Genomic DNA, 21,409 nt, shown 5'->3' on the forward strand with positions numbered 1-21,409 from the left:
CTCTTTAAGTCTTTAGCCCACTTATTTATCAGGCAGTTGTTTCTTTGAGGATTTATTGTTGGGGGATTTAATTTTTTGAGTTCTAAGTATATTTTAGAAATGAGACCCTTGTCTGTTGTATGGCTAGTGAAGATCTTCTCCCAATCTGTGGGCTTTTTATTGATCTTGCTAGCTATGTCCTTTACCATGCAGAAACTCTGCAGTTTTATGCAATCTCATTTGTCTAACCAGTTAAGATATTTTTTTCATATTATATTTTTGTTCCAAATTCTAATTGTTGATTTGGGAACATGTCACACAAATTACTAGAGAAATTTAGTTTTATTATTCAAAGAATAATGAGTTTTGGAAATTAAACATAAACACAAATTAATTGGCCAACTAATTTGTCTGGTATATTTCTTTAGTTGTGTAAAAACAAAACTTAAGGATGTAGATAGGGTTGTTAATTATCAATTATTGCCTCCTAATTTTCTAAAGCGCTTGGTACTGCTGTGAGACTATGATATTGCATACTAAATGTCATGACCCCCACTTCTGGGTAAGGGAGGATGAAGGAGGATGGAGGTTAAAAACAAAGCAAAGACTTGGAATGGAAATGGTGGATGAAGGAAATGCATTTTATACATTTTAAATGATTACTCACACATTTAACCCATTAAACATGTATTTATTGGTTTGAGCATACTTTGAATTTCTATTGAAAATTTTTTCTTGCTAAACAGTGAGTTTATGTCTACATGTTCATCTGCCCCAGTTCTGGGCTAGGTGAAAAGTCTCTAGTTGCAAAAATGGACTATGGGAGAGCAAGCCGCAGTACCTGCACCTACCCATAGGGGTGCTGTGCATTACTGAAGGGGCCTCTGGGCATCTGTGCCACAGAGAAAATCCAGCCTACTGGATGGCTATAGTGATTTAGGTATCTTGAAAGGAGGAAAGGCTTTGTGAACAGATTTGGGTGTTTATTTCTGAATGGATCTTCTCATTGGTATGATAAACTATCGTTTAGTTCTACTGCCACGTGTTCTGGAAAGGACAGAGGGAGGAGGAAAGGGGAGAGAAATAGTTTGAAAGCCTAGAAGAATGTGTAGTCCCATCATTGGACATCTGAGCTTTAAACTTGCATTTTTAAGTCAAAGGTCAAAGTACTTCTTACTTTATGTGAAAAATGCATCCCAAGGGAAGCTTTCTGACTCTAGCTCTGAAACTGATTAATGTTGGGAGAGGCCCCACAGAATCATTCCTAAGTGTCTAAGTGTTTAAGAGGAAATGGGATGTGTTTTGAACCCATCTAAAACAGCTTCATGGAGGGTACATCTCAAATTTGGCAGAAGAAATGAATAATGTATTCTATCTGTGTGTAGTGACTTGCTGTAAGGAAAGAAAAAACAGAGAGACAGGAATAATAAAGAAGGCTCTGGGGCCTCCTGCTCAGGTTGACTTGCACAGGCCAGAATTCAATCTGTTTAGTTTAAGAAGAAGGGATTTGTGACAGGGTATTAGATGGTTTGCAGACTCTTTGGGAAAGACTGATGAGTCAAATTCTATACTTCTGTTTGAAGAACACTAGCCAAAGCCACCCTGAAGAGCTGAAGAATATATTGCTGGTTTTCTAGTTCTGAAGACACTAACCACATTGAGCAGTGGTAACCACCATCATTACAACCATGAGGAGGAAGTTTCCTGAGAAGTTGTTGGAATAATTGGGAAACTTTCATGGGTAGAAACCCACTGCTAGTGCTGCTGGCTCCAAAACCATGCTAAAGCTGAAAAATCAGTTATCTAGGCAATGTTTTTAATTCTACACAGTCAATGAATAGATAGAGACCTACTCTCATGCTTCTTGGGAGAAATAAGAGCCCTTCGCGATGGTGCTTACCAGCATGACAATAAAACACACTGCTGTAATCTTACATTTGTCTTTGCAGTACTTTGGATCTCATATGTTCCCCCAAAGACCGATATTTAGCATATAGTGCTTTAGGAGGTAGGGCCTAGTGGGAGATGGTGCATCTTGAAGGAGATAGTGGGACCCTGACTCTTTTTTTTTTTAATTACACCTCAGATATCATGAAGGAACAGCTTTATTTGCCACATTCAGGCAATGAACCAACCAATCAGAGACCCAAACCTCTAATCTATGAGCCAAATAAACCTTTCTTCTTTATAAGTGAATTATCTAAAGTACTGGAAAGCTGACTATTACAATGATCCTGAAGAATGGAACCTAAACCAATATGGATTTGAGAACTGTAGTGACCACATTGTGGTGTTCCAGGCACCAGGATGCAGGCATGGACACTGGCTTAATTCAGTAACATCATAGTTTCCCCCTTGGTGATACAACACTTACACACTCCCATCTTCCCATAACTAAACATTGCAATGCTAATGACTCCTATACAGTCAAAATTGAAACTCATTTTCTTCCTAGACAGTATACCATTTGTGAGATTCTATATTCTAGTCCATGTTTTGTGTTCTAGCTCATTCATAAGTCCATCTTGATGTAATCTGGAGAACAAATTAGAAAGTTACATACTATATAAAACACATGCATTAAAGAATATTAAGAGGAAGGGCAAAAAGAATGGAAATTAGATATAATAGAGGAAAGAAGAGAAAAATATTGATTATAAGATTTGTGAGTCAAATGTAGGGTCTCACACATGCTAGACAAATGCTTTAACACTTGAACCATACCTCCCACCACATCAAGTACCATACTGGTTAGAGATCTTAATCTAGAAGGATGGCCTGCATCTTTATTCTAAGAGACCTTGAGTATGATGGTCTTTTTTGTTGGGATGCATTCATTTCCAATGACATTTGTCATTAGACACAGCCTTGCTATAATTTCCCTTAGAACTTCTGCAGCCTGATCTGCCACTGGTACTCTAAATACTATTAAATTTTTTTACAGGTCTAAGTGCTAAAGCTGGTTACATATGGCTTGAGTAACTTGTCTTGGCTTCCCCTCAAGACTAGCAGTCCAATGGGATAGTCAGGAAATATATCAGAGTTACACCCTCATATTTAGTGTAAACTCTATTAGCAGGCAGAGGTACAAGGTATGGAAACTCATCTCTCCCCAGGTTGCTGAGCATTAAAGCTATGCTGAGTGACACTTGGGTCTTAGCAATACATCACTGCACTCCTTTGTACCTTTTTAGACATTGATGTATATGTCTGATCCTTAGGTTCAATAGGAATTATAGCACAATAATACACAGTGGTGGTCAGCAATGTGTACTTTGGTGGCTCAGGTCTGTAATCTTAGCTACTCAGGATGGTAAAATCTGAAGATTGCAGTTCAAAGCCAGATCAGGCTGGAAAGTCGATGATACTCTTATCTCTAATTAAGCACCCAAAGCCAGAAGTGGAGCTGTGGTTAAAGTGATAGAGCTCTAGCCATGAGCAAAAAGCTCAACAGTTAGGCCCTCAGTTAAGCCTTAGGTCCAGACTGTACACCCACCCACCCCCCTCCCCCACAGAAAACAGGGCCTATTGTAGGGAAGGAGCTTACCAGGTAAAAGAATATTAAAGAATATTGCTTCTCGTAGTTTCATTGGGAAACAGAAAGGGTATTTACTCTTTTGACACTAGCATGTTGGGTGCCAGGGGCCATGGTGATTTGCTGGTTTCATGAAACTACATATAGAGCAGTAACGGCACCATCAGCTGATTAGCAACAGGCCACTATTACCCTCTACCAATTATCTCTGCATGGGGGCTCTTGGGCAGAACCAGTAGCATCTTGCCTACATCTTCTAACACTTTAGCAGTTCATCTGAGGATGTGATACTGCTTTCTGATTGACACTTGGTAGGGGAACATAGTTTCAGTGTCCCCCACTTAGTGCTTTTCACCTCAGTAGCGTTCATTTCTCAGGACAAGTATGAGGATTCTGTACTTCCTTATTTTTCTATGCATAGCAAACCAAGTACACAGAAAATATTTTGCATACAGAACCGCAGGATATTTGTAGAGTCACAGTAAGAAGGACTCAATCAAAATTCCATGGATCACATGGCTACCATAACCCAAAATCTGAAGATAAAGCTAAAATACCTGTTGTATTACTTTATAGCACAACATGTCAGTGTCTTATAATCTGATGTAAATGAAGCCTTTTATTTTCTTGTCAGTTGTGGCTCTTGAACTCAGGGCCTGTGTGCTGTCCCTGAGCTCTTTTGTTCTACCACTTTGAGTTACAACTCTACTTCTAGTTTTCTGGTGGTTAATTGGAAATAAGAGTCTCACAGACTTTTCTTCCTGAATTAACTTTGAACTGTGATCCTTAGATCTCAGCTTCCTGAGTAGCTAGGATTACAGGTGCCCCACTAAATGGGGCCTTTTGTGCTTCAAACTCAACTAACTCAGAGAATTTAGCAGTCTTCAAACTTTGTGTGTGTGTGTGTGTGTGTGTGTGTGTGTGTGTGTGTGTGTGTGTGTGTGTTGGTTCTCCCTTAGCATTCTTGCTCATGACTGGTGCTTTAGCACTTGAACAATGCCTCCAGCCTTGTGTTTTGCTGATTATTTTGGAAATGGGATCTCATAGACAAGTCTGTCAGTTTCTGGTTTTGAACTGTGATCCTTCAGGTCTCAGTCTCCTGAGTAGCCACATTTACAGGTGTGAGTATCCAGCACCTGGTTTCCTCAAATAATCATAAAAATAACTTTGAAAAAACAATATACCCTTCACATATCATCATCATTATTTTGATATAAAGTCTCCCTATATACTCCAGCCTTGATTGGAACTAGTAATACTCCTGCTACAGCCTCCTAAGGCCAAGATTACATACATGCACCTCCATGCTTAGCTTCTTGCACACATTTTAAACCTTACAGTTCATATTTTCCTGATGGTAAATGACAAGATATAAGGAAGTTACATTTTTCTTGATTAGCTGTCTGTTGGATCTCTGTATGATTTTCTTTTTTGGTGGGTGGTTGTTTGTCTCCAGTCTATTTTCTTTTCGCTGTCCCCATATTTATGGTGTAGGAACATGAGAGTGGGCATTACAAAGTGGCTTCTTGTCCAAAGCACCCTAAACAGAAGGAATATTTTTAGTAGTTATTCATACACCAGGATGGTGAGAAGTAACTGGGCACTGGAGTGACTGCAAAGTAGCAAATAAATATGTCCTGTTTAACTCACACTAAACTATTTGTTTTGATTAAATCAGTGGAATTTCAAAAGTGCCAAAGGCACTTTTGAGGCAACCATCAATGCAATGCACAGCAAGTTGACAGGGGAATGTGGAATGGACAAATTATGGTTAGGCCTTCATTTTGCAAATCTTACTAAAATGTGCCCCAAAGACTATTTCTTGGCCTCAGAAGTAACCTGTGCCAGTAAAAATCTCAAAAGTCAGACCTCAGTAGCTTCATGGTTTACCTGCTATTGAACTCTAGATAGTGTCATTAAGTTAAAATCTTTATGAAACTTTGTGTGTGTGTGTGTGTGTGTGTGTGTATGTGTGTGTGTGTGTGTGTGTGTGTGTGTGTGTGTGTATACGCACACACTAGTCTGGGGCTTGAACTAAGAGCCTGGGTGCTGTCCCTGAGCTTTTTGCTCGAGGCTAGTGCTCTACCACTTGAGTCACAGCTCCGCTTCTGGCTTTTTTGTGATGCTTAATTGGAGAAGAGTCCCATACTTTCCTGTGTGGGCTGGCTTCAAACTATAATCTCTCACACCTCAACCTCCGGGGTAACTACAATTATAGGCATGAGCCAGCAATGTGTGACTCTTCATGAAGCAACAACAGCAAAAAGAAAAAAAATCATAGATCCAGGTGTAGTGGTGCATACAAGTAATCCCAGAACTTGGGAGGCTGAGGCAGGAGGATCCTGAGTTCACAGCCAATTTGGGCTGCATAGGGAATACATAGGATCAAATATTATAAATATATCTATTGGCCATTATCCACTTTAAAAATAATTGGACAATCTTTACTATTTGAATTTTATAGTTTTCTTCTTATTCTTTGAATATATACTTCCATTCCATTTTCTAATTCTGTTAGTGCTGTAGATTGGGCCCATGGCTTTACATATGCTAAGTAATGCTCTATCTACCATGGAACAGCACCTCAGCTTTGTTATAAAGTACTATTTATCTTTGTTTGGTAGCTGATTCACCAAGATTATAATTCACCCACTTACAATGTACGTTGAGAGGATTTTTTTGTGTCTCAGAGTAATGCATACAGAACCACAGTATAATTTAGAATTTTATTCATCCCTTAACTGTTACTCATAATAATAATAATTATTACAATTATTATTATGCCAATACTGACATTTGAACTTATTATTATTATTATTATTATGCCAATACTGAGGTTTGAACTCAGAGTCTTGGGGCTCTTGTTTGGCTTTTTCACTCTACTACTTGAGTCACTTCCACCTACTTCTTTTTATGTTTTCTTTTTTATTGTTATTATAAAGGTGATATGCAGAGGAGTTACAATTACATAAGTCAGATAGTGAATTACTCCTCTCTCTGTTTCCATCTCCTTAATGTTGGAAAATGGAGCTACAGTCAGTAGAAATTTTATTTGGGGTTTGGAATTTGGATCTTTGCCTGGACAGAGTGTAATGTGGGAAAAATGGAGAAGCCACCTTTTGAGAGGTCAAATCTTTGAGTCTTTATTAGAGCACTGAAAGTCTGCAGGCAGCGATTATTACAAAGGCCTGGAGTCTGCAAATACACTTAACACTTAGGAAACAAGCCAGAGAAGAAAGAAAGAACAAAAGCAATACCAACAAACCAATTCAGCACCATTGGAGAGCTGAAGTGTGATGCCATGGTGATCAGAGAACAGCCCAGAGACGGCACACAGGACAGGGACACAGAGAACACCTGGCATGGCATAATGGCATCTGAGCTGGTCCAGGCCTAAATAGGGCCAGGGCAGGGGGCAGGATCACAGGGAACTCCCAGTTCCAGGCACTGGACTATCAGGGCTAGTAACGAATCAGACAAGTGCCACCCCTGTTCTTTCTTTCCTCCATGGCCTTCATGGCAGTTTCCTAACAGTGTTGTGTATTTCCTGGCTGCTGGTATTTGAGATAGGAGTCCACCATGCAGTCACCAGCCTTTTAATAAAGACTCCCAATATTCAACCAAAGGAGAGGTTAACAATGCTTGACAAAAAAAGTACTCATTACTTTATATGTAACTGTAACTCCTCTGTACAGCATCTTTACAATAAAATAAAATTTAAAAAATGTGGCTTTTCTATTTTCTCACCTTACAACAATGGTTTTAATAGAGATAGTTTCCTCTCTCATCCTCTCATCCACTCACCCATCCATCCATCCATCCATCATTAATCCACCTATCCACATATCCAATAACTAATCATTTGTCCAACCATCCACCTACCCATCCATGAACCCAGTCATCATCCAATCATTCACCTACACATTCACATACCCAACATTCACCTAGCCATCTACTACTAGCTGATTAGTGCTCTTGCACTAGAAATATCAATAAACTCAAGTGGCCATTCTTATCTCTGGTTATGATTTGGCTCCACATTATATTAAAGAAAATCCCTGATAATAGCAACTTAGACATACACGTGTTTATGTTTGCCATCAGGCCCACATGTAGGCATTTCTGGGCTGGTATGGTAGTTTCACAATGCCATCAGAGAACCAGATCCTGAAGCGTTCAGATCCCATATCCTCAATGTATTGCTTCCGTTTTCAGGCTGATCTTATGGTCTAATGTGGATGATGGAGCTTCTATCATCATATCCATATTCTAGATAGCAGAAAAAAAGGAACCATGCCAGGGAAAAATGGGTGTATTACCTAACTTAATTAACATTATTTAGGAAAAATTCTCAGGAGCAATTGGCTAGAATGTGGTTTTTGGCAATGTCTAGATGTAAAGGAAGTAGCAAATGTACTCTTTGGTTGGGCACAGCCAGGCACTGGTGGCTCACATCTTCAATCCTAGCTACTCAGGAAGCTGAGATCTGAGGACTGCTATTTGAAGACATCCCAGGCAGAAAAGTCGGAGACTCTTATCTCCAAATGACTCCCAGAAAAGTTAGAAGTAGAGCTGTGAATTAAGTGGTAGAACACTAGTCTTGAGCAGAAAAGCTAAGGGACAGCACCAAGGCCCTGAATTCAAGCCCTAGGACCAGAGCCCCCCCCCAAAAAAAAACAGAGTTCTGTCACTAAATAAGGGGAGAAAAGGACATTATGAGGAACAGATTCTGCTATTTTGTTTGTCCCCCACCCCCAATGTCATTTGAGATATGTAGTATGTTCTATGGTTTTTCAGACTACACAGTTATCAGTGGAAAAATTATTCATTGGTTGTAAATTCTAAAATTTCTTATATAATTTAAATAAGGATCACTTATTAAGTAGTTGCTTGTCATGAAATAGCTGTCTAATGATGCAACTCAAAGAAGTTCGAGAAACAACTTAATTTTAAGCTATTTTTAAGACTTTGATCTATTAATGTGATTTGACTCCCTAGATATTGTATCCTCCCAATGTCTTTCCCTGCAGCATTTCCTGGAGTCAGTACTCCAAGGAGCCCATGTTCTGAAAGCTTGTGATAGGCTGTAGAGTCCAAAGAGAAAGTCTCTGTTTTGGCCTTCTGAGGAGAACAGGATTGGAAATGGGAGACTGTCCAGACCTCCTAGTTCTTTGGAACATTGCTAAGCATCCTTCTTCCCCCTCCCTGCTGCCCCAGTGCTTTTGCTACTCATTTAATTACATGGCCATGACCATTTAACAGGAGGTTCAGAAATGGAGAGATTTCTCTCACCTTCAGTGACAGGTTGGCTTCCAGGTAATGGAGCATAAACTCTGCCACCATTCCTCTTTCTTTCCCATTGCGGTTTACTTGAGGCTTTTTTTTTTTTTGCTGGCCGTGGGGCCTGAACTCTGGGCTTGGGCCCTGTCCCTCAGCTTTCAGCTCAAGGCTAGCACCCTACCACTTGAGCCACAACACCACTTCTGGCTTTTTCTGCTTATGTGGTGCTGAGGAATCGAACCCAGGGCCTCATGCATGCAAGGCAAGCGCTCTACCACTGAGCCACCTTTGCCCTTACTTGAGGCTTTTCGTTCACACTCCTGATCTATCCTGCGAGTTTGTCTACTGCAGGGTGGTGCATTCTCTGATGGTAATTGAAGATTATGTGAAGAAAAGTTATGAAAATTAGATTCAGTAGCAGTTTCTCAAACCAGCCCCATCCTTCACAGAATTAGTACATAAAGAGGTGGCTGGGTCACTGGGGATGCTTTCATTCTTAACTAAGGCTCTGGTGGTAGAGGAAGATGAAAACAGCTCTTGGGCACAAAGTAGCTTGGTGGCAATCAGCTGTTGGGAGATGGGAGAAAAAAGAGTTTGGGCTTATGTTAGTCAGCTTTCTGTCCATGTGACAAAATGCCTAGGGGGGGAAAAAACTGAAAGGAGGAAGGATTTTTTTTTTTTTTATGACTGAGAGGTTCCAGCCCATGGCTGCTTGAGCTATTTTTTTCTGGGTCTGTGGTGAGGCAGAGCATCGTGGTGGGTAGTGTGTAGAGGAACTGAGCTAATCACTTTATGGAGGGCAGGAAGCAAAGAGGGCAAGAAGAGGGAGCAGTGGAAAAGATATTCCTTCTAAGGCCAAACTCTCAGTGACCTACTTTCTCCCAGTAAACCGATAGGGTTTACTTAGAAGATAGTTCTAAGTTTTCACCTCTACCAGCTAGAAACCACACTTTCAACAGCTGTGCTTCTGAGGGAGTTTTTGGGTCCTCATGGTAAGTGTATGATGGATATGGCTTTTGTTGTAGACAGTGAAAAAGTTCTGTACATGTATGGTGATAAATTTTACATTATGTGTATCTTTCCACAATAAAAATGTAACTTATAAAGCTGTCTTTAGTAAAGTATGAGAGAGCAGTTGTGAACTCTAGAGGAGTTTCTGAGGAAAAAGAATTCTAAGTAGTTCTCATCTGGGGTGTCCAAAATGCTTATGTATCGAGAGCTTGGTCTTTAGCTCTGAGGCTTCCAGAGGTGGGTCATGTGGGAGGAAGTGAAGTCACTGGGGGTGTACCCTTGGCAGGCATGTTGGGCCCTTGGCTTCTTCCTCTCTCCCTCTCTCTCTCCCTTCTTCTTCCCTCTCTCCCTCCCTCCCTCCCTCTCCCCCCCTCTCTACCATGAGGACAGCAGCCTCTACCCTACACTCTTGCTATGATGAGCCATGCTGCCACAGGACTAGAAGAACAGGGCCCAATGACCATGAACTGAAATATTATCAATTATTTTTCTCTCTGAGTGTATTGATGGTAACTACTTCAGCAAGCATTTTATTTCAGTGGATAGTTGACTGATGCAGAGGACATGTTTCTAATCAAGGATCAAGGAAGGGACTTGGTCTTGTTGCCCTTGCCCATCTATGTCTCCTGTTCCTTGTGGTCACTGTGGAACATATTGCCTCATCAGCCTCTTCTGTGCACTCCACAGTACAAGGGATTTTTAGTATTCAATTGGGTGAAGGTTATCAGTGAGTTAGCTGAGCATTTTTGCAGGCAAGTCTGAATGTCTCCAGCTTGCTAATGTAGATGTAAAATATTTTCAGCACCATGCCAGTAAACACATTCCTGCCAAACTGGCCAAGAAGTCTTAGGTTTTTGGTACCTGTGTTGATATATCTTGTTTTGTGTTCCCAATAACTTTTTCTTTTTCACCTCTTCCTCCTCCTCCTCTTCTTGCCCCCCTCTTTCTCCCCCTCCTTTTCCTCCTCCTCCTCCTCCTCTTCTTCTTTTTCTTCCTCCTCCTCCTTCTCCTTCTTCTTCCTCCTCTTTTGTACTACTGAGGTTTGAATGGAGATCTTTGTGCTTGCTAGGTAGGCATTGTACCACTTGAGTCATGCCCCAAGCCCTTTCTGCTTTAGTATTTCTTTTTTTTAATTTTTATTGTGAAAATACTGTACAGAGGGGTTACAATTACATGGGCAAGATAATGAGTACATTTCTTATCAAGCATTGTAGCCTCCTCCTTTGTTTACCCTTCCCATCCCTTCCCATCCTCCCTCCCCCCTCACCCAATCCTCTCCCCCCCCCAAGTTGTAAAGTTTGTTTTTGACATGACAACTGCTTTAGTATTTCTTGGAAAGTATCTTGAATTTTTGCCCTGTTATCCTGAACCACACTCCTCCTACCTCTCATGTAACTGGAATGACAGACATATGCCAGCATACCCAGCTTGCTAGTTGCGATGAAATCTCACTAACTACCTCCCCTATCCCTGCTGGCCTCAAACTGTGATCCTTTCGATCTCTGTCACTGAAGTAGCTGAGATTACAAGCATGAGTTTCTGTGCTGCTTTTTTTTTTTTTTGGTTGTTGTCTAAAATTTCCTGCTCCACTATTGAATAGAAAAAATGAACCAATTCTCCAAAGCAGTGACCACTAAGCATAATTAAAACACAAAAACAAGACAGAAATTGACAGTAATTAGGCAGTTATTTTGATCCTAATCCACTGCCAGTTTGGATTCACTAGACCTCAAAATATATTTTGCTGACATAAACATTCTTGCAACTAACCATGGGCTGATCAACTAAAAGATTATTATTAACCATACTGTGTTGTAGATGATAAGGAAACCCACAGTCTACTGGAAATTGGGACCAAATATCTTCACTCGTGTGACACCTCAGAGGTTTCTTCAAGGGACACGACCTCTTGGGGCATGGTTTCAAGGTCAGCTGGAATTGCTCTATACCTTTCATAATGTTCTCAGGTCACCCTCTAGGCTTGCTCTGCCTACCTCTGCTCTATGCACACTGTTACCCAGGTTCCTGGAATCCTGCCTGGGAGTCTAGAGGAATGGACTTGGAACAATTTTGAGGTCTTTATAAATGTTACAGTACTGAGAGAAGAGCTAAGTTATTTCATTTCATCCTTTTAAAGGACAACCTTCATTTCTTCCACTGGAAGTCACATTTCAAAAAGGGTTATATAAGACTTCATGGAGAGCTCAAATAGTATAATATTTTAGAAAGACTAGGTCAAAGCCCAACAAAATAAACACCAGGAAAGAAGGGGGTTGAGACCAAGGCAAGAGGGGTAGATGAATGAGGCAGGAAAGTTAGGGAAATGCAGTCAAAAATTCATTGTATATACCACAGAATTTAAAAAAGATAAGGTGTGGGCTGAAGGAGGATAAGAATGTTGAAGGGGTGGGGCTGGGAAGGTGGTTCAGTGGTTGAGTGCTTGCCTTGCATGCCTGAGGCCCTGGGTTCGATTCCTCAGCACTACATAAGCAAAAAGAAAAAAGCTGGAAGTGGCAATGTGGCTCAAGTGGTAGAGCGCTAGCATTGAGCTGAAGAGCTGGGGGGCAGCACCCAGGCCCAGAGTTCAGGCCCCATGACCGGACCCAAAAAAAAAAAAAAAAAAGAATGTTGAAGGGGTAATACTGATCAAGATACATTGTATTCATAAACAGTTTTGTTATATGGCACCTCCTTGGTACAACTACTTAAAGATAATTTGAAAAATTAAATTAAAAAAAGAAATATATAATGCATTAAAGCTTGTCATTCAAAAGAAAGATTATTTGACATTCCATTATATCTTGGTTTCTGTATTTTTAAGTAGCGTGTATGGGACTTTATGGAGATCACTTCCTCCATTGTGAAGGTATGGGCTCTTTTTGGGTGAGTGCAGTGGTTTGAGGCCTTGAACTTGACCCCACTGTGTCACACACTCTCAACTTGTGTTCTCCAATTCCATACTAAAGGATGCTTCTTAACAAATGCCTTCTAAGAATCCATAAAATCACCAACTTATTTTTCACTTATATTTTATTAATATGCTACATGTAATTAATAGATTTTCTATTAGGAGTCAATCTTGCCTTCCTGAAGATAAGCCTTTCAGGCCTGTCACCTTCCACTGTGATTCAGTGTTGCTTTGTTGGCTATTTTGATGAGGACTTTTTAATGTTTTTGTTTATTTTTTACCTTTATTTTTTTGAGACAGGTTCTCACCATATAACTCAGGCTCAGGCCTCAAACTCATGATCTTCCTGCTTTTGCTTTCCAAGTGTTAGAATTGTAGGTATGTACCGCCAAGACCAGCTCTGAACTCAGGGCCTTGCATTTAGCTCATGGCTGGGACTCTACCACTTGAACCACACCTCCACTTAAAAAAATTTTTTTTATTGTAAAGATACTGTACAGAGGGGTTTCAGTTACATGAACAAGGTAATGAGTCTATTTCCTATCAAGCATTGTTATCCTCTCCTTTGTTTTCCCCCTACCATCCCTTTCCTCCCTACCTCCCCAACTCCTCCCACCTCCCAAAAGTTGTAAAGTTCATTTTCAACATAGTATCTTGTACATCTCATCGTCATTGTCACACCTCCACTTTTAAAGAATTATTATTTGTGTGTGTGCCAGCACAAGGGCCTGGGCACTGTCCTTTAGCTTTTGTGCTCAAGGCTGGCACTCTAACACTGAGCCATACCTCCACTTTTAAATGGAACGTTATTGTTTAATGGTCAGACTTTAGTGTGTGTGTGTGTGTGTGTGTGTGTGTGTGTGTGTGTGTGTGTGTGTGTGTGTGTGTGTGTGTGTGTACTCTAGCACTGAGCCATACCTCTACTTTTATTTATTTATTTATTTTTTGGTCTGGTCTTGGGGCCTGAACTCTGGGCCTGGGCGCTGTCCCTCAGCTCTTCAGCTAAAGGCTAGTGCTCTACCACTTGAGCCACAGTGCCACTTCCGGCTTTTTTTCTTTTTGCTTATGTGGTGCTGAAGAATCGAACCCAGAGCCTCAGGCATGCAAGGCAAGCGCTCTACCACTGAGCCACCTTCCCAGCCCCTACCTCCACTTTTAAATGGAATGTTATTGTTTAATGGTTACACTTTTAATGTGTGTGTGTGTGTGTGTGTGTGTACTCAAGCACTGAGCCATATCTCCACTTTTAAATGGAATGTTATTGTTTAATGGTTAGATGTGTTAGGTGTGTGTTAGGTTTAATGGTTAGGGGTGTGTGTGTGTGTGTGTGTGTGTGTGTGTGTGTGTGTGTGTGTGTGTGTGTGTGTGTGTTTAATGGTTAGGGGTGTGTGTGTGTGTGTGTGTGTGTGTGTGTGTGTGTGTGTGTGTGTGTGTGTGTGTGTGTGTGTGTGTGTGTACTGGGTCTTGAAACCAGGGCTTTATCTTCTTACTTGGCTTTTTCACTCTAGGCTGGCACTCCATGACTTGAGCCATACTTTCACTTCCATAATACACTATATGGGGAATTGAATTTTTTTTTAAATGGCAGTAGTGGGTCTTAAATGCAGGGCCTGGATGTTCTTGCTTAGATTTTTTTTTTTTTATTTTTGCTCAAAGCTAGCATTCTATCACTTGAGCCATGCCTCCATTTCCCTCAGCTTTGAATCATTTTTATTGTAGTGTTTTCAGAGTTAATCCAAGCATGAGTATTGTACAGGAAGACACTTTAGGGTCCTCATGATAGCAATAATTACAGCAATAAATCCTGGTTCATGTTATAGTGCTTGACACTTGATGTATTTGCTGGTTCTAACTTTTATCTGCTACCGAGGCTAACAGCAGCAAGGAGGGAGAGGGCTATCTGCCTGGAAGTCTGCATTAATATCCCCTTTACTTTCCTGGCCTGGGAAGTATAGAGCTAAAGCCTTTCTGGTTCTAATGTGGCCTTGGCTTAGAATATGCATCAGGATAGAAGTTGGTCCCTGACTGTCTTCCTGGCTAGTGTTCTGACTCACTACATCTTAAAAGGACAGTGGAAACAGTCCATTTGGATAGCTTGAACACGCATGAGCAAGGACGTGTGCCTGGAAATGGAAGGTCCATCTCTTGGTACGATGGCTGTATCTCATGAAAAATATCATCTAATCTCACAATTTAATAATATATGACCATGATAGGTGGCTGGGATAGTGATTTGACATTTACTAAAAACAAGGTTAAAAACAAGGTTAAAAAATATCAACATACACAGTAAGTGCCCTGCTTGTGAGAGGTGGCAGAGAGCCTTCCTACTTAGTCCTCAAAATTAGATTTGGGAACCCATTCATAAGACAGCTGGTTAACTGGGGAAAGACATGAGTTTTACTCACTTAATGTATACATTGGGATGGATGTGGTGGTTCACATTTGCAATCTCAGTTACTTGGGAGGCAGGGATTGGGAGGATTGCAGTTCAAGGCCAGCGAGACTTCACCTCAACATATAATCCAGGCATAGTGTGTCATGGCTGTCATTTCAGCTACACATTTCAGGTGTTGGTGGTTCTTGCCTGTAATCTTAGAGTCTTAGGAGACTAAGATCTAAGGATTGTGGTTTGAAGCCAGCCTGGGCAGGAAAGTCTGAAACTCATCTTCAATTGGCCATCAAAAAGCTAAAAGTGGAACTATGGATCAAGTAATAGAGTGCTATCCTTGAGCATAAAAGCTCAGGGAAAGTGCCTAGGTCTCAGTTTAAGCCCCAGGACTTGCACCCCCTTCCTACAAAGGAAAAGGAAGAAAAAGAAAGAGGAAAAATAAAACAAACCCCCAAAACTTCAAGATGTGGAACCTCATATATATGGAAGCTAGATCTAAAACACAACTGGACATGATAACTTAAACAGGACTGAGGTATTTGCACAGTCAGACTAAAGGAGGTAATCCTTAGGGGAGGAACCCAAAGCCATAACCCCTCTGAGCATCCAAAATTTTCTTTATCAAAATGAATTCCAGGAAATGAAAACATGGGTTTTTTTTGTTGGTGGTATTTGTTTTTGCTTTGGGGCTTTTGTTATTTTGTCCTATTAGTGGGAGGCAAAAGGAGAACACAGAAATGGAGAAAGGAAGGGTAAACAAATACACTACATAAGAATGAACTGTGGAATTTGTGAGCAGAGACAGGAGGAGAAACTGAGGTGAAAGTGAAGGAAGGAGTGACACTATCCAAAAATAAATGTGCTCATTACCTGACTGATGAAATAGTAACCCCTCTATGCAACACTTTAATAATAACAATAACATTATATTTTAAAATCTCCAAACCCTCAAGATCCTGTCTGAAAAATAAAACGAAAGAAAACGTTGGGGCATGGCTTAGGTAGTAGAGTACTTGTGCAAGGCTCAGTTCAAACCCCCATATTGCAATAACTACAACAACAAAAAACAAAAAAACAATAACAACAACAAAAACAAAATACTGTAGGGCCCTGCAAAAGAAAGGGAAGTCCAGAGAAATGGCTAGAGTGGATGCTTTCCTTTTAATCCAGGACTGATATCTGTACTAGATAGTAAAGCCCAGGGGCAGAACAAGCTGTGTATGGAGGAGGCAAAGCTAGTGGAAGATGAAGGTGACTTCAGCCTTGTTCACACAGGTTCACTGCAGCCCCGGCTGCCCAGCTGGCAATAAAGGCTCTTATGTGGTCTTGCTATCCCAGTCTTCTGTCTCAAGCCTTTATGTCTTTCTGCTGGAAGAAAAGACAGACCAAATAACTGTTTCCAAAGTTCTGGAATAATTTCTAAAATAATTAGCATAGTTTTTTGGCATATTGTGAGAAGAACGTGAACCTTTGTGCAAATTTAGCCCTGGACCATCTAACACTACTGGTTGGCCACATTCTTTCACTCAGGAGACAGTGATCTAAGGATTGCAGTTCAAAGTTAGTGCAGGCAAGAGAGTCTGTGAAACTCTTATCTCCAATTAAGTACCAAAATGCTAAGAGTGGAGCTTTGGCTCAAGTGGTTAGAATGCTAGCTTTGAGCAAAAAAGCTCAGGGACAGCACCTATGACAAGTTCAAGCTCAGAACAAGCACACAGAAAAAAGATTTTGGATTTAAGTATACTCCAGTGTCTGTGGGAGGTGATGTAGCCTTGTGGGAGGAACTAAGGTCACTTGGGTGCCTTTGAAGGGGATACTAGAGCTCTAGCTCATTTCTTTCTCTTTTAGCTTCCTAGAAGTCATGAGGTGAGTACATGGTCTGACACATGCTCCCACCATGATGTACTGACTACAGTCCCAAAGCAACAGGGCCAGAGACTATGGACTGAAACCTCTTAAACTATCAGCCAAAGACATTTCTTCTTTTAAGTTTTTATTCTTAGGTACTTTGTCACAGTGATATAAAGTTGATTGAGATAAGTGTTCTAGGAATCAGTTGATATAACCCAGAAGAAAGAAATGAGATTCATAAACAATTGGAAACAGAAGGCAAATTAATCATTATATCCAACTTCCATGATACTTTACTAACCTGTTAGCCTCAGGTATAATAAAATATGTACAAGAAAAATATGAAATAAGGCCTGGGAAGGTAGCTCAGTGGTAGAGTGCTTGCCTTGCATGCATTAGGCCCTGGGTTCGATTCCTTAGCACCAAATAAGCGGAAAAAGCCAGAAGTGGTGCTGTGGTTCAAATGGTAGAGCGCTAGCCTTGAGCTGAAGAGCTGAGGGACAGTGCCCAGGCCCAGAGTTCAGGCCCCATGACCTACAAAAAATAAAAAATAAAAAGTATGTATAGTAGCAAAAAAAATTACAGAATGGCTAAATAGTAGTAAAATTAATTAGAACCCATGTAAAATTTTGTATAGTTCAAATAGGACTTAGCCCAAATCTAACAAATGTAAGTCAAAACAAACCAACTGAACAAATTCTCAAATAAAAAAACCCACATACTTTGTGATGGTTTAACACTAATGCCAATCTTTACATGGGAAAGTAAGCAAGAATAGCCCATAAAGTTGTAGAAAAAGAAAGAATTGGGGGATGGGAATATTTGTGCAACACAAACTTGAAAACGAAAACTGCATTTCAGATGCGTGAGTAGAGAAATAACAATTTAACAATCTCACAAGTTCCAGACTACTCAGTTACATGTAAAGATTTAGCAGCTGTGCTAAAAAGTGACATTTTAAATTAATGAGGAAAACGAGGTACCTGGGAAGAAATGAAAGCAAACTCCCAAATCTCACCCCTGTTCCCAGTACCTTTTAGAAATCAAACCAAGTAAAGCTGAAACAAAGCACAGAAAATAGATGATCTGAGCATTTCAAAAAGGCAAAGGTTTAAATCAACTCAAACATCTTTTCTAACATCTTTTCTAACACCCCTGATTGAAGTCCTGGGATAAGGTCCTACTGCCAGAGCCCAGAAATGTTATCACCAGGCTGTCACTGATTGCTGATCCCAGAAGGGCCACCTGGATTGTGTTGCTGGGACTGGTAAGGTTCTGCTACAAATATGACCAATACTGAGCACTTTTAGCACTAAACAGGTTCCCTGCAAGTGGCAGGCTGACCTGCTAGGAGCTGAAGTTTCTCTGGGTTTACATTGGCCCTCTGAGACAAGCAATTACAGCACAGGGCTGTTGTTGGGAGTAAATGAAGAGAAAAGGTCTTGGTGTCCTTCAGACTCCTGTCCTGGATTAGTAAGCAGTTGACTGCTTACCTACTCAAGGAGACTGAAAAGAAAGTAGAGAATGTGTTGGAAAAATTGGCTTTAGGACTGGGGGTTGAGCACTTGCTCAGCATGAGTAAAGCTGGGTGTTTTATCCCCAGCACTGCAGAAAAAAAGTATTGTTTTTGAATAACAAATAGCTGTACAGTGAGCTTGAGCCTATGGTAAGGAAGACAACTAAGCAACTAGGTACTTGAGCCCTTAAAAAGGCCCCAGCCCCAGGATGCAGGTGTGTGCATCACCCAGGAAAGGGAAGGAGAGGGCTGTGACCAATAGAAGGAGTTTCCTTCTCTGTCCCATCTCCCAGCATAGCCTCTCATTCCCTCTGAGCTAAGGAGACGAAAATAGTAAATTTATAGGCTACCTTGGTGATCTAGCCCCCTTCATTTGTATCTTTTTCTTTGCAACCAGAGTCTAGAGAGGTAGGAGAAAAAAACAACAAAAACAATCCCAAACTTACACTACTCATCAAAGAAAAGAAAATTAAATATTCTTTAGGTTTCTTTTTTTTAATCTACCATGTCACCAAACACTAATTTTTAGTAAGTTTGAAATTAAAGAATTATACTTGCTCTTAGCTCCCCTATGACCCAGCAATCCCACTTTTGGGCATTTACCCAAATGTTTACAAACAAGACCACACTAAAGCTACCAGCACAACTATGTTTATTGCAGCATTAACTATGTTTATTGCAGCATTATTTACCATAGCTAAGATATGGAACCAACCCAGATGCCCCTCAGTAGATGAATGGATCAAGAAAATGTGGTATATATACACAATGGAATTCTATGCCTCCATCAGAAAGAATGACATTGCCCCATTTGTTAGGAAATGGAAAAACTTGGAAAAAATTATATTAAGTGAAGTAAGCCAGGCCCAAAGAAACATAGGTCCCATGGTTTCCCTTATTTGCAATATCTAGTATATGTGTGAGTCAAGTGGAAAAGGTCAGATAATGTGATGTTAGGAAAATGAACCCTTAGATATATATTTTAATGTTTTTTTCTTTCATTGCATTTGTTTCTAATGCATTTATAAGATTATCTCTTTGTTGCTTTGTATGTCCCTCCCCCACAGTATAACCCCTGCTTTCACTATATTTGATGTCAGTATAACTTGTGGAGGAGATGGGGAAAAACCAGTTGTTTAAGGATACAGGTGGACCTGTTGCAACAATGAGAAGTACAAGTTGTCATGTCGAAAATGAGCTTTACAACGTTGGTGGGGGGGGGAGGGTGGAGGGGGGTGGGGGGGAGGATTGGAGGAGGCTGCAATGCTTGATAAGAAATGTATGCATTATCCAGCCCGTGTAATTGTAACCCCTCTGTACAGTGTGTTCACAAAAAAATAATAAAATAAAATATAAAAAAAGAATTATGCTTGCTCTTATATATTACTAAAAGCAGTTTGGAATTAAAAATTGTTCAAAGCAATCTGGATGTTTCAAGTCCTGAAAATGACAGCATTAAGTGGGTCCTGTCAACTCAGCTAGAGAAACCCATCTTACATGGAAAAGACCACCTGTCTACATGTGTTGTACCCAAATACCCAGCAAGGAGAGGTGGACAGAATAATGCCCACCTGTCTCTGAATGCAGTAACCATTAGGTATTAAACTTTTAAAGTCTTTATTGGAAATGGAAGTGGCTGTGAGTAATGTTAATTGATCATTAGTAATCTTATTAATGAATTATATTATATTAATATAAAGAATAAAAGATTTGAAAATGCTGGATATCCAGCTAAAACTGGATGCAGTATGTATTTGATTAACTATGGCAGATGGTCAGCATTAAGCAAGCCTGGTACCTGTAATTTTAGCTACTCAGGAGGCTGAAATCGGAAGACCAGAGTCTGAATCCAATCCTAGGCAGACAAATATGAGGGACTCTTACCTTCAATTAACCAGCAAAAAACTGGAATTGGTGCTGTGGCTCCACTTTCAGTGCAGACTTGAGTGAAAAAGCTAAGAGACAGTGCCTAGGCCCTGAGTTCAAGCCCTAGTACCAATACACACAAAAAGAAAATCATGGAGTTAATAAAGTGATATTGTGGGTGATGACCTTGCTTTTTTTCAAAAAAAGTTCTTTCAGGTTGTGAAATTGTTGTATAATGAGAGTAAATATTTTAAAATATGCACAGTTCTTCATATTTGCATATCCTGCATCCATAGATTTAATCAAGGCTGGAGTGAAAGTCTAAAACCAACCCCACCTGTTACATAGGAACAGAACACATTTCCCCCTGTTACTATTTCCTAAATGGTACAGCATTAGCAAGTTATTACTTAGCATTTGCTTTCCTTAGATTATACAAATCAACTGGAGAGAATTTCAAGGTGTGCAGTGCTGTACTGGTGCCTATAAATGACTTCTATTTAGATTTTGATATCCTGGGCGGTGTGGTGTCTGGGAGGGAGTAAGTGGGGTAAAGGATGTGGGTCCTGGAGCCAATTCTGAGAGACCTCCATGTGTGTTAGGAAACAGCCTATGGTGTCTGATGAGAACTGTAGAGAAACCTGTCCATCACCAAAGGGAGCAAGCACTCTTGTTGAAGGTTGCTACAGGATGGAGAATGACTCTTTCAAGTTTCTTAAAGGGACGACCCCTTCTGGGGAGGAGAGAGGGGGGAGAGAGAGAGAGAAAGTGAAAGCTCTGTGGTTGGCACCTTAATTAACCTCAAATCAGAATGCTCTAGAGGCAGAAGCAGCCTAGGGGGAAAGTGCCTTGCTCGCTGTCTGAAGGAAAGACAAAAATCCTGGGAACTCCCTGTGTGATTGGTGACTGGAACAATAGCTTTGCACCCCAGACGGGCCAGGCCTGTGATCATAAATATGGAGGCTGTTGACAGACAGTTTCCCATCTTGGGACCTAGTCTGCTGTTCAAGAGTCACGTGGGCCTGTTTGAGCTGCAAGGTTTGGCCCGGTGCTCTGGCTTTCAGGAGAAGG

This window comes from Dipodomys merriami, unplaced genomic scaffold (assembly GCF_024711535.1).
Source record: "Dipodomys merriami isolate MVZ:Mamm:240054 unplaced genomic scaffold, mDipMer1.0.p SCAF_16, whole genome shotgun sequence".
In the NCBI taxonomy this organism is placed as follows: Eukaryota; Metazoa; Chordata; class Mammalia; order Rodentia; family Heteromyidae; genus Dipodomys; species Dipodomys merriami.